Source organism: Eubalaena glacialis, chromosome 1 (genome assembly GCF_028564815.1).
Source record: "Eubalaena glacialis isolate mEubGla1 chromosome 1, mEubGla1.1.hap2.+ XY, whole genome shotgun sequence".
Lineage (NCBI taxonomy): Eukaryota > Metazoa > Chordata > Mammalia > Artiodactyla > Balaenidae > Eubalaena > Eubalaena glacialis.
Window position 1 is genome coordinate 110,499,320 of NC_083716.1, and position 15,502 is coordinate 110,514,821.

Below are 15,502 nucleotides of genomic sequence, written 5' to 3' on the forward strand. Positions count from 1 at the left end.
CTACCTGAAAAAGAATTCAGAGTAATTATAGTAAAGATGATCCAAAATCTTGGAAATACAATGGAGAAAATACAAGAAACGTTTAGCAAGGACCTAGAAGAACTAAAGAGCAAACAAACAATGATGAACAACACAAAAAATGAAATTAAAAATTCTCTAGAAGGAAGCAATAGAAGAATAACTGAGGCAGAAGAACGGATAAGTGACCTGGAAGATAAAATAGTGGAAATCACTACTGCAGAGCAGAATAAAGAAAAAAGAATGAAAAGAATCGAGGACAGTCTCAGAGACCTCTGGGACAACATTAAATGCACCAACATATTAAATGCACCAACATTAGAATTATAGGGGTCCAGAAGAAGAAGAGAAAAGGCAAGGGACTGAGAAAATATTTATAGTTTAGAAAATATTTATAGAGATTATAGTAGAAAACTTCCCTAATATGGGAAAGGAAATAGTTAATCAAGTCCAGGAAGTGCAGAGTCCCATACAGGATAAATCCAAGGAGAAACATGGTAAGACATATATTAATCAAACTATCAAAAATTAAATACAAAGAAAAAATATTAAAAGCAGCAAGGGAAAAGCAACAAATAACATACAAGGGAATCCCCATAAGGTTAACAGCTGAACTTTCATCAGAAACTCTGCAAGCCAGAAGGAAGTGGCAGGACATACTTAAACTGATGAAACAGCAAAACCTACAACCAAGATTACTCTACCCAGCAAGGATCTCATTCAGATTTGATGAAGAAATTAACAACTTTACAGACAAGCAAAAGCTAAGAGAATTCAGCACCACTAAACCAGCTTTACAACAAATGCTAAAGGAACTTCTCTAGGCAAGAAACACAAGAGAAGGAAAACACCTACAATAACAAACCCAAAACAACTAAGAAAATGGTAATAGGAACATACATATCAATAATTACCTTAAATGTAAATGGATTAAATGCTCCAACCAAAAGACATAGACTGGCTGAATGGATACAAAAACAACACCCATATGTATGCTGTCTACAAGAGACCCACTTCAGACCTAGGGACACATCCTAAGAGACTACTACAAGCAACTCTATGCCAATAAAATGGACAACCTGGAAGAAATGGACAAATTCTTAGAAATGCACAACCTGCCGAGACTGAAACAAAAGAAATAGAAAATATAAACAGACCAATCACAAGCACTGAAATTGAAACTGTGATTAAAAATCTTCCAACAAACAAAAGCCCAGGACCAGATGGCTTCACAGGAGAATTCTATCAAAATTTAGAGAAGAGATAACACCTACTCTTCTCAAATTCTTCCAAAATATAGCAGAGGGAGGAACACTCCCAAACTCATTCTATGAGGTCACTATCACCCTGATACCAAAACCAGACAAAGATGTCACAAAAAAAGAAAACGACAGGCCAATATCACTGGTGAATGTAGTTGCAAAAGTCCTCAACAAAATACTAGCAACCAGAATTCAAAAGCACATTAAAGGTATCATACACCATGATCAAGAGGGTTTTACCCCAGGAATGCAAGGATTCTTCAATATATACAAATCAATCAATGTGAAACACCATATTAAGAAATTGAAGGAGAAAAACCATATGATCATCTCAATAGATGCAGAAAAAGCTTTTGACAAAATTCAACACCCATTTATAATAAAAACCCTCCAGAAAGTAGGCATAGAGGGAACTTACCTCAACATGATAAAGACCATATATGACAAACCCACAGCCAACATCGTTCTCAATGGTGAAAAACTGAAAGCATTTCCACTAAGATCAGGAACAAGATAAGGTTGCCCACTCTCACCACTATTATTCAACATAGTTTTGGAAGTTTTAGCCACAGCAATCAGAGAAGAAAAGGAAATAAAAGGAATCCAAATCGGAAAAGAAGGAGGAAAACTTTCACTGTTTGCAGATGACATGATACTATAAATAGAGAATCCTAAAGATGCCTCCAGAAAACCACTAGAGCTAATCAATGAATTTGGTAAAGTAGTAGGATGCAAAATTAATGCAGAGAAATCTCTTGCATTCCTATACACTAATGATGAAAAATCTGAAAGAGAAATTAAGGAAACACTTCCATTTACCATTGCAACAAAAGGAATAAAATACCCAGGAATAAACCTACCTAAGGAGAAAAAAGACCTGTATGCAGAAAAGTATAAGAGACTGATGAAGGAAATTAAAGATGATACAAACAGATGGAGAGATATACTATGTTCTTGGATTGGAAGAATCAACATTGTGAAAATGACTATGCTATCCAAAGCAATCTACAGATTCAATGCAATCTTTATTCAAATACCAATGACATTTTTCAAGGAACTAGAATAAAAAATTTCACCATTTATATGGAAACACAAAAGACCCCGAATAGCCAAAGCAATCTTGAGAAAGAAAAACAGAGCTGGAAGAATCAGGCTCCCTGACTTCAGACTATACTACAAAGCTACAGTAATCAAGACATTATGGTACTGGCACAGAAACAGAAATATAGATCAATGGAACAGGATAGAAAGCCCAGAGATAAACCAACACACATATGGTCATCTTATCTTTGATAAAGGAGGCAAGAATATACAATGGGGAAAAGACAGCCTCTTCAATAAGTGGTGCTGGGAAAACTGGACAGCTACATGTAAAAGAATGAAATTAGAGCACACCCTAACACCATACACAAAAATAAACTCAAAATGGATTAAAGACCTAAATGTAAGGCCAGACACTATAAAACTCTTAGAGGAAAATATAGGCAGAACACTCTATGACATAAATCACAGCAAGATCCTTTTTGACCCAGCTCCTAGAGAAATGGAAATAAAAACAAAAATAAACAAATGGGACCTAATGAAACTTGAAAGCTTTTGCACAGAAAAAGAAACCATAAACAAGACGAAAAGACAACCCTCAGAATGGGAGAAAATATTTGCAAGCGAAGCAACAGACAAAGGATTAATCGCCAAAATATACAAGCAGCTCATGCAGCTCAATATCAAAACAACGAACCACCCAATCCAAAAATGGGCAGAAGACCTAAATAGACATTTCCCAAAAGAAGATATGCAGATTGCCAACAAACCCATGAAAGGATGCTCAGCATCACTAATCATTAGAGAAATGCAAATCAAAACTACAATGAGGTATCACCTCACACGGGTCAGAATGGCCATCATCAAAAAATCTAGAAAAAATAAATGCTGGAGAGGGTGTGGAGAAAAGGGAATCCCCTTGCACTGTTGGTGGGAATGTAAATTGATACAGCCACTATGGAGAAGAGTATGGAGGTTCCTTAAAAAACTGAAAATAGAACTACCATATGACCCAGCAATCCCACTACTGGGCATACACCCTGAGAAAACCATAATTTAAAAAGAGTCTTGTACCACAATGTTCATTGCAGCACTATTTACAATAGCCAGGACATGGAAGCAACCTAAGTGTCCATCGACAGATGAATGGATAAAGAAAATGTGGTACATATATACAGTGGAATATTACTCAGCCATAAAAAGAAATGAAATGGAGGTATTTGTAGTGAGGTGGATGGAGTTAGAGTCTGTCATACAGAGTGAAGTAAGTCAGAAAAAGAAAAACAAATACCGTATGCTAACACATATATATGGAATCAAAAAAAAAAATGGTTCTGAAGAACCTAGGGGCAGGATAGGAAGAAAGACGCAGACATAGAGAATGGACTTGAGGACACGGGGAGGGGGAAGGGTAAGCTGGTACGAAGTGAGAGAGTGGCATGGACATATATACAGTACCAAATGTAAAATAGATAGCTAGGGGGAAGCAGCCGCATAGCACAGGGAGATCAGATCGGTGCTTTGTGACCACCTAGAGGGGTGGTATAGGGAGGGTGGGTGGGAGGGAGATGCAAGAGGGAGGGGATTGGGGATATATGTATACATATATCTGATTCATTTTGTTATACAGCAGAAACTAACACAATATTGTAAAGCAATTATACTCCAATAAAGATGTTAAAAAAATAACTTAGTAAACTCAATGCATGTACATACACAAACAATAATATAGCTGTATAGACATACACGTGTGTGTGTGTATCTATGTAAATCATATTGCTGCTCCTTTCAGAACCTTCCAGGGTCTTTTTCTGTTTCACTCAGGATAAAGACCAAAAGCCTTGCAAGGCCCATAGTCCCTTAATACCATCTGTCACAACTACTTCTCTGACATTTCATACTACACCCCCCACCTCACTTCACTATAGGCATACTGGCCATGCCAGGCATAGCCTGACACCAGCATCCCTGCACAAGTCATCCCTCTATCACTCTGCCTGGAATGTTCACCCCCCTCGGATCTGCATGACTCACTGTTATGCCTCCTATGTGGAGAAAAACAAAGGAGATCTTTCCTTCACTTGCTCTGCAGCACTTCTGTATGTAGGAGTGTAGGTAAAAATATATGGAATAAACATTAAAATATAAAATATTTACATAAAAATTATGGAATAAACAAAAAAATTTAATTATATGGAACAAACAATATCCTAAAAGTGAAAGGAATATTTATTCCATTTTTTGGAAAAATATATGGAAAATAAACATATGGAGTAAATAAATACTATATGGAATAGACAATATCTTCACAGCACAAATTGGTAATGTCAGCAATTGAGGAATATAACTAAATTAAATTAGTCCATTAGTGCACTGAGTCTCTTTGCCCCTCACCAAATCTGTTTTTGTAAATCTACAAACTTTTACTGTGTACCTAAAGAGAACATATTTTAAATATATGAGATCAGTTGCCTATGAGCTGAGGGAAGGAGACTAAGTATTCAGGAAAAAAGGGGGAAATAACAAATAAAATAACTTAAGATAAAATAATTTCTAATAATTTAAATTAAATAAAATAAGAGAAGTTTCTTGCCATACTGGGGGTACTCTGTACCCCGAACTGAGACGTATGAATGACTCAATTCCCTGCATCTGAAGTGCCCAAGAGAAACAAGATGAACCAGGGACAGAAAAGACAGCTGAAAATTAAATTGCTCTGAGAGAAACGACTTAAGATACAAAGGAAAAAGAGAAAAAAACAAAAAACTTTCCAAACTAATGTACAGAGAGGCAAGAAAATGGAAATTACAGAAGATGATATAATAAGAAGGTAGGATAAACATTTAATTGGAATAGCAGAAGGAAAGGAGGGAAAAAATGGGACAGAAGCAATATTTGAAGAGATAAAGACTGAGAATTTTCCAAAATTCATGAATAATATGAATCCTCATATTCAGGAAGCTTAATGAGTATGAAGCAGGATAAATAAAAAGAAACTCATTCACACACCATAGTGAAACCCCAGAAAACCAAGATGAAGAACAAACATTAAAATAAAGCAGAAAAGAAATACACAGACGACCTTCAAGAATTAAAGTGACAGATTTCTCAAGAGCGGTAGTGAACACGGGAAGCCAGTGGCATGATACCTGCAATGTACTGAAAGAATGTAACTTCCAACTTGGAATCCTATACCAGTGAAAAGCATTTTTTTAATAATGAAAGTGAAATAAACACATTGTCAGATACACAAAAATTAAAATTCTCCACTAGCAGACACACACTACTGGAAATTCAGAAATTACTTTTTGACAGAAAGAAAATGATCCCAGATAGACAGAGATGCAGAAAGAAATGAAGCACAGCGGGAATGGCATGTGTGTATCTAAATGAATATGGACTGTATAAAACAAGAACAGTGCTGTCCGAGGCGTTTAAAACACTGAAGAATTAACATGCACGACAACAATAACATACTGTTGGCAGGGGGAGTAAATGGAGTTAAAAGTTCTAAGACCCTTGCTTTATCTAAGAGGAGAGTAAAGTTATCAGTTCACATTAGGCTTTGATGATTCAAAAAGGTATGTTATACATTTTAGGGTAACAATAAAAATAAAAAATATATAACAGGGGGCTTCCCTGGTGGCACAGTGGTTAAGAATCCACCTGCCAATACAGGGGGCACGGGTTCGAGCCCTGGTCTGGGAAGATCCCACATGCCACCGAGCAACTAAGCCCATGCGCCACAACTGCAGAAGCCCGCATGCCTAGAGCTCATGCTCTGCAACAAGAGAAGCCGCTGCCATGAGAAGCCCGCCCACCACAACGAAGAGTAGCCCCCACTCGACGCAACTAAAGAAAGCCCGCGCGCAGCAACGAAGACCCAACGCAGCCAAAAATAAATAAATAAATAAATTTAATATATATAACAGAAGAAAGAATCTAACTTAATATATTAAATGCAAATGGATTAAATGTTCCAGTCAAAAGACAAAAATGACATGAACTGTCACACCAAATATTTTTTTCCTTATCTGCCAATTCTGTTGGAATTAGAATCATTTTATTTTTCTAAATTGTGATAGTGCCAAGACTTAAAACCCCTACTCTAAGAGACAAACCATGATGAAACTGAATACAAAATATTTGGGGCAATCTGGCTTGACCAAGATTATGTAATGACAACTAAGTTTCCATGAGGGCCTGATTTATTTATTTATTTTTTAAACTTTGTATTTTATATTGGAGTAGAGCCAATTAACAATGTTGTGATAGATTCAGGTGCACAGCAAAGCGACTCAGCCATACATATACACGTATCCATTCTCTCCTAAATTCCCCTCCCATCCAGGCTGCCACATGACATTGAGCAGAGTTCCCTGTGCTCTACAGAAGGTCCTTGTACACTAGACCTTATAAAAGAGAAAACCGCTGTATGCTGCTTATAAGAGACACATCTAAAACCTAACCCAAGTGTTCAAAAGTTGAAAGTAAGTTGGTGGAGCGTACACACACCTTGTATTCCTGCCCCAAACCCCGTCTTTTGTGGTGTGCAGAGGTCAGAGGCACTTTGTTAAGACTGGGCAGGAGGTCACTTCCCCTGCAAAGCAGGACCAGGAGCCTCCCAGCTCAGCATCAGAAGAATTGGCCGATGGGAGGGGCGATGGGCATAGCCCGGGCTCCTCTTATGTGATCTGCCCCTGGCTGGGCTCTGCGCCTCCTCCTGTGGGCCTCCAGGCTTGCTGCTGCCTTTTCAGTGCTCTGAACACTCTGTCAGTGCCAGAACCATGCTGCCTGTGGGCCCTGCCCTCCATTCCCTGCAGGTAGGCTGGAAGATTCCACAGTGTTCGATCCAGGGCTCAGGGAAATAAACACAGCCTCACACACTCAGAATCAGAATCCATCGATGTGAATGTGCCCATTACTCTGTAAGCAGTTTTGGTGACTCCTGCTCCGTGCAAGCCCCTCACCTCCTGTACTGTGCTGGGCAGCAGCCCTCCTCACGGGTAAGCAGAATCTTGGATGTAAAGAGCCTTATTAGAAGCTGTCACGAGCTTCCTTTTTGGAGAACACTGGGGCCGGGTTTGGAGAAGGAATGGATGAATCGCCCTGGGGCACCAGCCGCAGGACCACCCGTGAGCAGTGAAAGGGAAGAGCTCTGCTGCCCCTCTGCCCTCTGCTCACACACAGCGCTCCACTCTGGTCGCCCAACGCGTGGGGTTTTCCATACACCAAGCAGTTCTCTGCGACTCCAGCTGACTGTCTACGGTTTAACTCAATTCTGACACTATCTACCTGCAGTTAGCGAGGACTCCACAGGTCAAGGGCTCAGTCCCACAAGACTCCCTCCCGCTTCAGACCTCAATCGCAAGTCCAGGCTGTCACCTGTGCTTCTGACCAAACAGCTGTAAGTCAAACGTCTCCTCCAGTTCAATCATTTGCTAGAGTGGCTTCAAGAACTCAGGAAAACAATACTTACTAGAACACCAGTTTATTAGAAAAGGATACAGCTCAGGAGCAGCCAGGTGGGAGGGTGCACAGCACGCAGGTGGGAAGCGGGGAGGAGCTCCCGTGCCCAGTGTGGGCACACCAGCCCCAAGCTCCTCCTCGTGTTCACCAACCCAGAAACTCTCCTAACCTCGCCCTTCGGTGATTTTTAAAAAAGTTTTTTTGGAAGCTTCATTACATAGGCACAATTGATTAAGTCACTGGCCATTGGTGATTAATTCAACTTCCAGCCCCTCTCTCCTCCCCAGAGGTCACATAGGTGTTGAACAAATCAATGCACATGCTCTATACCGCCTTTCCCCATGCACCTCCCAACCGCTAGTGACTAATGTGCTGTCCCGGTTTGAAGATGCAGCAACTGCAAAGTGGGGAGCTGGGACTCCAGCCCAGGGCTGTATGGCTCTACCTGGTTCTTCTGAGGGGCTTTGAGGTGAGGGCCAAGGGCTGAGAGGCCTGGCGGTCAGGGCCTAAGGACAGCACCAGCTCTCCACTGCCACTCCTGGAAGCACCCAGGCCAGCCCAAGGTGGAGCCACTTGTGCTGGGAAAGTGCATGAAACAGGCATCCACTCCAAACAGAAAGGAAGTGAAAGCCCCCCGAAGCTGGATTAATAGCAAGACCACCGAAGATCTCAGGGTAAAGCAGGGTCCAGAGCAAGGAGGCAGCCCCAGGGCTTCATCTCCTTCTAGCTACCACCTTGTGCCTCACCAGCCCCTGCACATGTGGCACATGGGAGTGTGGCAGCTCATTGCCACCATGGCAGACCCAGACCAGAGCTGGCGTGAGGGTCTGAGGGCTGAGGAGCACAGAGTCAGGTGACCTTGGTACTTCCTGACACCTGCCCCTGCCAGAACTGCCTGGCTGGGCCTGCAGTCATCCAGTGGGTCGGGGCAGAGCAGGCTGGGGACGGGGCCCCGGGCCACCGGATCACCTCTGCTGTGCTGCTGGGTGACCGCAACGAGGGCTGATCCTTGCCCAGCACTGTGGGTTGCTGCTGACCGCTTTCTGCTGGGAGCATCTTCAGTTGCATGACATGTTCAGAAAACCTAATCACAACTAGACTAGGGAAGTAAAGTCCTTATGGCCTTTTCCCCCTCTGCTCAGCAGCTGGCAGCTCTGTGCACTCACAGAAAAGCATGCCCAACTCGGAAAAAACAATGTTCTTCCCGAGAGCTGCATAATGAACAGCCCGTACTGAGAGCAAAAGAAAACACCACCCAGCTGGACGCCAACTTTCCTTAGAAGGAAAGGAACCTGGCCTGGGGCCACCGCTTATGATGACAAATTTGCTCCCAGAGCCATAAAACAAAGCACTTTCAGCCTGGAGCTTCAGCTTGAGTTTTCCTGAAGCCAAGGAGGTGTTTGCCTCTGTGCGTCAGAAAAAGAGCTCTCCAAGAGACAGCGGGCACCAGGGACAGAGACCCGTTCACACAGGCTTTTCAACCTGGGGTCAGCTACCAATTCCAGGCCCTACTGGGGGCTTAGAAAAAGACTGTTGCATCAGGTGAAAGTAAGTAATAGTGTAGCTAATGTATACAGAACTTGTTCTTTAGATCCACTGTCTATTAATCCTCACAATAGCCCGGTAAGGGAGGTGTTACTATTATCCCTGTTTCACCGGTAAGGGAACTGAAGTACAGAGAGGGTTAGCAACTTGCTCCAGGTCACGCAGTAATTATGCGTCAGAGCGGGGATTCATCAGGCAGCCTCTCATTTCAGGGCTAGGACTTCCGGGCCTGCTGGGGCTTTGTGTGTGTGTGCGGGGGGGACGTTACCCAAGCAGAGTAAGCAGAACCACTTGGGGTGGCACAGGATCAGGACTTTATTGTAGGCACGTGATCCTGCCTGGTTGTGGAGCTGGGTGATCAGCGTTCGTCAAGCTCTTGTCTGTGCCCCAGGGGCAGAGGCCTGATGTCAGTGGGTAAGGAGGAAATGGGTGTACAGGGGGAAAGCAAGGGGAGCAGGAGCCCACTGGAGTTTCTGGGACCAGCTAGAACCCAAACCTCCAACGTGGATCATCGGCACCCTGCGGGCAAAGGTGGTGCCCTTCTCCAGGGGCAGAACACTTCTGGCACGAGGTGAGGGAGGGTCCAGCAGGGGCTGGAAGGGCTGTGGCCAGGCTGCTGCCCTCACCCCGGTGAGCCAGCAGGGGGCGCCAGCATTTGTGAGACACTGCACCCATCTCCTGAGTGTGAAAAGAGCATGGCACTTCTTTGCTTCCAAATCCCAGATCTCACACGAACTGTCTCTTGTGACTGTCAAAACAGATGGCTCTTGTGGTCTACCCACCCTGAAGGCCGTGGGTATCCCCCCATGTCCATGTCTCTTTACCCCAACCTGGGCCCCCTGTACCTGGGTCTCCCCAAGCCCATCTGGCTCACCCCATCTCCATCTCCCTTGGCCAAAGCGAGAACTAGAGCTTTGCTCCCCAGAGAGTTGAGACCCCTCCCCCTCTTTTCTTTCTGGTCTCCTCTCTCCACAGGCCTTTAGCCACAATCCGAAGGCTCTGTGCGTCTCAGCTCCCAGGAATCCTAGGCAGAAGCAGCCATCTCCTGCCCCAGGTGGTTGCCCCTCTCCACCTGCAGGGCCAGCCTTGGCACCTGGGAGGATGTTCCAGGGGGGCTGAGGCTGCCCCAGCGGCAGCTCCTGGGACGAGAGCTCAGTTCAGGAGGAGAAGCAGGCCCTGTGCTCCCGGACGACACACCTGGCTGGGGAGTGGGAGGCACCTGCAGGCTGGAGGCCTGTGGAGGAGGCCACAGTGGCATGGGACCAAAAGCATCTGTGGGGGCAGATGCAGCTGACCAGGCCACGTTCACCTCTGCGTCTTCCCCACCTTGACTGGTGTGGCGAAAGAGACCCAAGCACCTGCCTCCCAGGCTGTGGGGGGGGGGGGCAGAGAAGGGTGAACAAGAGCAGCCAGCCTGACCACATGGGATGCCCACTCCCGAGGCGAGGATGGGGGCTGTGGAGGACACACTCCTGAAATAATAGAAAATACGTGGACTGGCCTCTGCCCCCGGTTCCTGACACAGGGCTCCTAAATCCCTTGGAATTTCCTGGGCGATAGGAAATTCACACAGGTTTTTGTTCCAATGAGGTGAGTCTGGGTGGGCTCCTAGACTGCGCCAGTCACCAGAAAGACCAAGCCCTGATCAGAAGCTTGGGAGTTTCGACCCCATCCCCTACTCTCCAGAGAGGGGAGAGGGGTTGGATATGGAGTTAATATTCAGTCGCACCTCCGTAAAGATCCCAGAAGTGTGGGACTCAGAGAGCCTGCACGCTGGTGAGCACGTGGCGATACCGGGAGAGGGCCCGGAAGCTGGCGCCACTTCCCCACTTCACCCTGGGTACCACTTCGTCTGACTGTTCGTCTGTAGCTTTTAGTACACCCTTTATAATAAAGCAGTAAACATAGCAAGTATTTTCCTGAGTTCTGCGAGCCATTCTAGCAAATTATCCAACCCAAGGGGGCAGTTGTGGGCACCTCGATTCATAGGCAGTGGGTCAGCACCAACGGGGACAGCCTGGCCTTGCGACTGTCCTCTGAAGAGGGAGGGGCAGTTTGGTGGAACTGAGCTCCTACCTGGTGGGATGGAATGCTGGGTAGATAGTGTCAGAATTGAATTAAGCCGGGGGATACCAGCTGGTGTTGCAGGGACTTGCTTGATAAGTGATGTGAGAAGTATTGTGAGTGTGTGAATAAAGGAAACACGGGAGCAGTTCTCCTAGACCGCACTCTGGAGGGCGCCCATGGCCACCTGACTAGGAACCCAAGAAACCCAAGAACTACAGCAAGTATTTGTTCACACCTGGGAGCAGCTGCTGTGGTGAGGGAGGAGTGGGAGGAGTGTGGGGCAGGAGAGTGACCCGGGAGGGAGGGAGGCTGCCCTCTGATGAAGGGCGCTGGGCTTTTGTTGGGCAGCTGTTGGGGCCATCCTGCCCCGAAGAAGTTGGGGTCTGGCTGTTGAGGGACCAGGGGAAGGTAATCTGTGGCCGTCTCACTCTGGGCTGTCTCTGTGCAGGACCTACAGTACTCCTGAGGACGGAGCCCCTTGCTGTCACCTCGCTTCCAGGCGACAGCCACCTGTGAGTCAGCATGCAGCCCCCGTGCTCTGTGGTGTCTGCCTGCCTCACACTCCCTGGCTGTGTGGACTTCTTAGCTGACCAGCTGGCCTCCGTGGATGACAGCCAGGGCACGGTGGTGGGGCAGTGACTAGGTCGAGCACCCAGGGGCCCTATTTCGTGTCCATTCCCTCATGCACTCATTCAGGTCCCCCTGCCTCCAAGGCCTACTTCCGAGGCCACCTCCAAGTCCCTGGTGAGAAACCTGATACCCACAGAGGCTGGAAGCTTCCGAGGCGACAGGAGACTTAGGGTTGAAAGCACACACTGGCCCCAGCTCTGTCTGGCAGACTTTCCCAGGGGAAAAGGAACCTGTCCTGGGCCTTTCTTCTGGCAGCTCAGCACCAGCTGCCTCTACCCCTACCCCCAGACACACTGAGGTCCTGCCATGCCCCTGTGACTTGGTTGCATCCCCAGGGACCACCCCCCATGAGCCCAGTAGTTTCAGGACATAACCCTCATCCCCTGTTCATGCAGTAGAAAGTCAGCCAGACCTGGGATGGAATCGAGTCTGCCACTCCCACATTGCAGGGGATTACTTTGACTTCTGAGCCTCTGTTTCCTCATCTGTGAAATGGGGTACTGATGTAGGTGAACTGCCAGGTTGGTGTGGGTCTGGGCGCTGCGGAGAGTGGCTGGTAGAAGGCCAATAGGGCTGGCCCAAGTCCTGTCTCTGTGGACATGGACAGGCCCCCAGGGCCATGAGCCAGGGGCCAGCCCACACCCACACAAAGAGGACATCCTGAGCAGCCCATTGCATGACCATCTGTATCATTTCTTCATCCGAAATCTAAAGATTCTTGTGAACACAGCCTAAACTGCTGCTAAACAGCTTTCATTTTTGAAAATTGTGTTTTTTGTGTAAGAGAATTGATTCACAAAGACCCAGATGCACACTGGGCAGAACCTTCTAAATCTCATCTCAACTTCCTGCTTTGCACAGGAGGATGAGTCACCAAGACTTTCAAATGCGCCCCCAGTGGTGAACAAGGGTGGTGGACCCTCATTCAGTCTTTTTGTTCTGCTTGAGCTCCCGTCCCATGTGTAAGCAGGAATGATTCACAGGCACACTGTCCCTCTGTAAAGCTATCTCACACAAGCACGTAACCTCAGTGGCTGGCAGTCAGGCACAGCCTGAATTATGAGCAGATTTTCCCTGTGTGCCCTGTTGCTAAGAGCAGGCTTGGCCTGGCTCCCGGGCACAGGGACCCAAGTCTGTCCCACTGCTGGCGCGGCCATGGGGATGGGGCGGGGCAGGGTGTTGGGGACCCACTCTGTGGCAGGGGTGTGGGGAGTGAGCAGTACTGTGGACCCACCCTGCCTCTGGCACCGGCCCTGCCCCTGGCACCGGCCCTGCCCATCCCCTGCCCATGGACCCCAGGGCAGGTGGGCTGTTTGCATGGAGGCGCTCAGCTCACAATCAGCTTCCTGGCCTGGCCTATAAGGAAGGCAGGACTGGGGATAGCCATGCAGTGCAGTAGAACAGCGGCCCTTTGCTCCCCAGCTGTACGGTCCTCCTCAAAGGAGGACCCAGTCTCGCTCTGTCCACCTGTCGTGCCCAGGGGTCACTCCCATGCAACTGATGCTTCCCTCAGGGCCAGGACTGCCTCAAGACTGGAGACAGAGTTCGCAGCCTGGGCAGAGCCCCTGTGGGAGGTGACACTGCAGCTCAGAGGACTTGGGCTTCATGCTCTGACTTATTCTTCCTCCGACTGAACCTGGGTGTCCTCTTGGCCCTCCTGGAGGAAGCAGAAGGCCCTGTCATGGGAACAAGGCCGAGTGGCCTGCAAACGTGGCCACAGCCCTTCTCCACCCCCGACCAGCACAGGCTGAGCCTTCTCCACCCTGAATGGGGTGCTTCTGTCAGGCCCCAGAGCCCCTAGCCAGGACCCTATTCAGAGCACGCAGCCCCTGGCCTTCTGGGCCTGAAATAAAAGCCACTTGTTGCCTGGTGAGGGTACGAGGTGGGCATCTTCGTCATATTTCATGGCCCCTTTCTCTCCTGCAGTCATCTCCGCCCTCCACCCCTCCCTCCCCATCAGGCCTGGGAACACACCCGCCCCCACCCCCAATCTGCTGCACACAAAAGCTCATTCTTGACTCTCTCTTTGAGACCAGGCAGCGGTGGCATCACCCTGGAGACCAGCGTCTTCTGGTCCAACTCCATCCCCTCCTCTGCCCAGCGCTGCCCCCCTGCTGGCCCAACTCAGCCCCAAGTAAGCCCCCAGGCCACAGGAGCCCAGCCTGCTGCCCTCACTCCAGCTTCTCTGGATCCTCTCCTGGGAAGCTGGGAATCTGACGTGTCCACTGGTCTCTCCAGGGGCCCTGCCGGCCCCAGATCAGGGTCGTTTCCTCTGCTGCCATCGCCCTGCACTTGCCTGCAGCCCTGTGCTCACCCCTCCCTCCAGCCCTCCAAGGCCTCCTGAGCCCAGCTCAGGCCGCTCCCCACGATGTCCCCCAGGAGCTGCTCCAAGCCCTCATGCGCCCTTCTCGAGTCACAACCTGCATAAGGTGCCAGGGTGCATGGTCGCAGATGCACACGGCACCCCTTCCTTGAGGATCATGCCACGCAGTGGCGGTAACTTAAGCAATTCCGCGACACACACAGACACAGTAACGTGGGAGCTGACCCTGCCGGAGTGACTGGTAAGCCCTGCTTTGCGTAGTGACTCAGGCCTCAACAACAGGAGGCAGTAAGCACCCCAAAATGGAGGGGCCGAACGGAAACTTTTATTATTACCCCTCCTGGTTCTGGGGGCTGACAGGGCTCAGCTGGAGGTTCTTGGTGGGGAGGAAGGAGTGGGGAGGCCTGGCCCAGTGAGCTGAGTTGCTCAGGGGAGGGCCTGCTTTGCACACAAAGATCCCATTTCTCATTGGTGTCATTTATCATTAATAAAATAATAAAATGAATAATAAAATGAATCAAAACATGCAACGGCTTTTAAAGGGAAAAGCCTGGCCCCAGAGGTGACCAGTGCTAACAGGTGGGTATCAAAGCCGACTCTGTCTGTCATTCCTTGTTTCGCCAACACCCACTTCCCTGGCCAGGCGCTGGGAGGGGGGTCCCAGCTCAGTGGAATGCACTTACCTCCTCCAAGACTCGAGGCTTATGCTGACACCTCCATAAACATTCACAGCAGCCCTAGAAGGCAGGTGCAGTGACCGCCCCTGTTTTACAGATGAGGAAACGGAGGCACAGAAGAGTCAAGTAAGCTGCCTCAAGCTGCAGAGCCAGCTGTGGCAGGGCCCGGAGCCCATGCTCCCAGCAGGTCCCCCAGGCTGCCTCCAACACAGCACCCAGTGCGGCCAGCTCATCCCCACACCTGGGGGGCTCCACACCTGAGGACCCCACCACAGAGCATCCCCAACCAGGGTCTGCCTTGGAATCCCGAAGTCACCGGCTCCGTGTCCCCTGCAGACCTCGGCTCAAAGGCAAGCTCCCAGACACGCCTGCTGATGGTCCTTCTCAGGTACCCATCCTCGCTCTGCCCACCCCTGCTAAAATCAGCTGTGACCCTGAACTGAGAAAAGTGGTGCCCAGCAGCGACACAG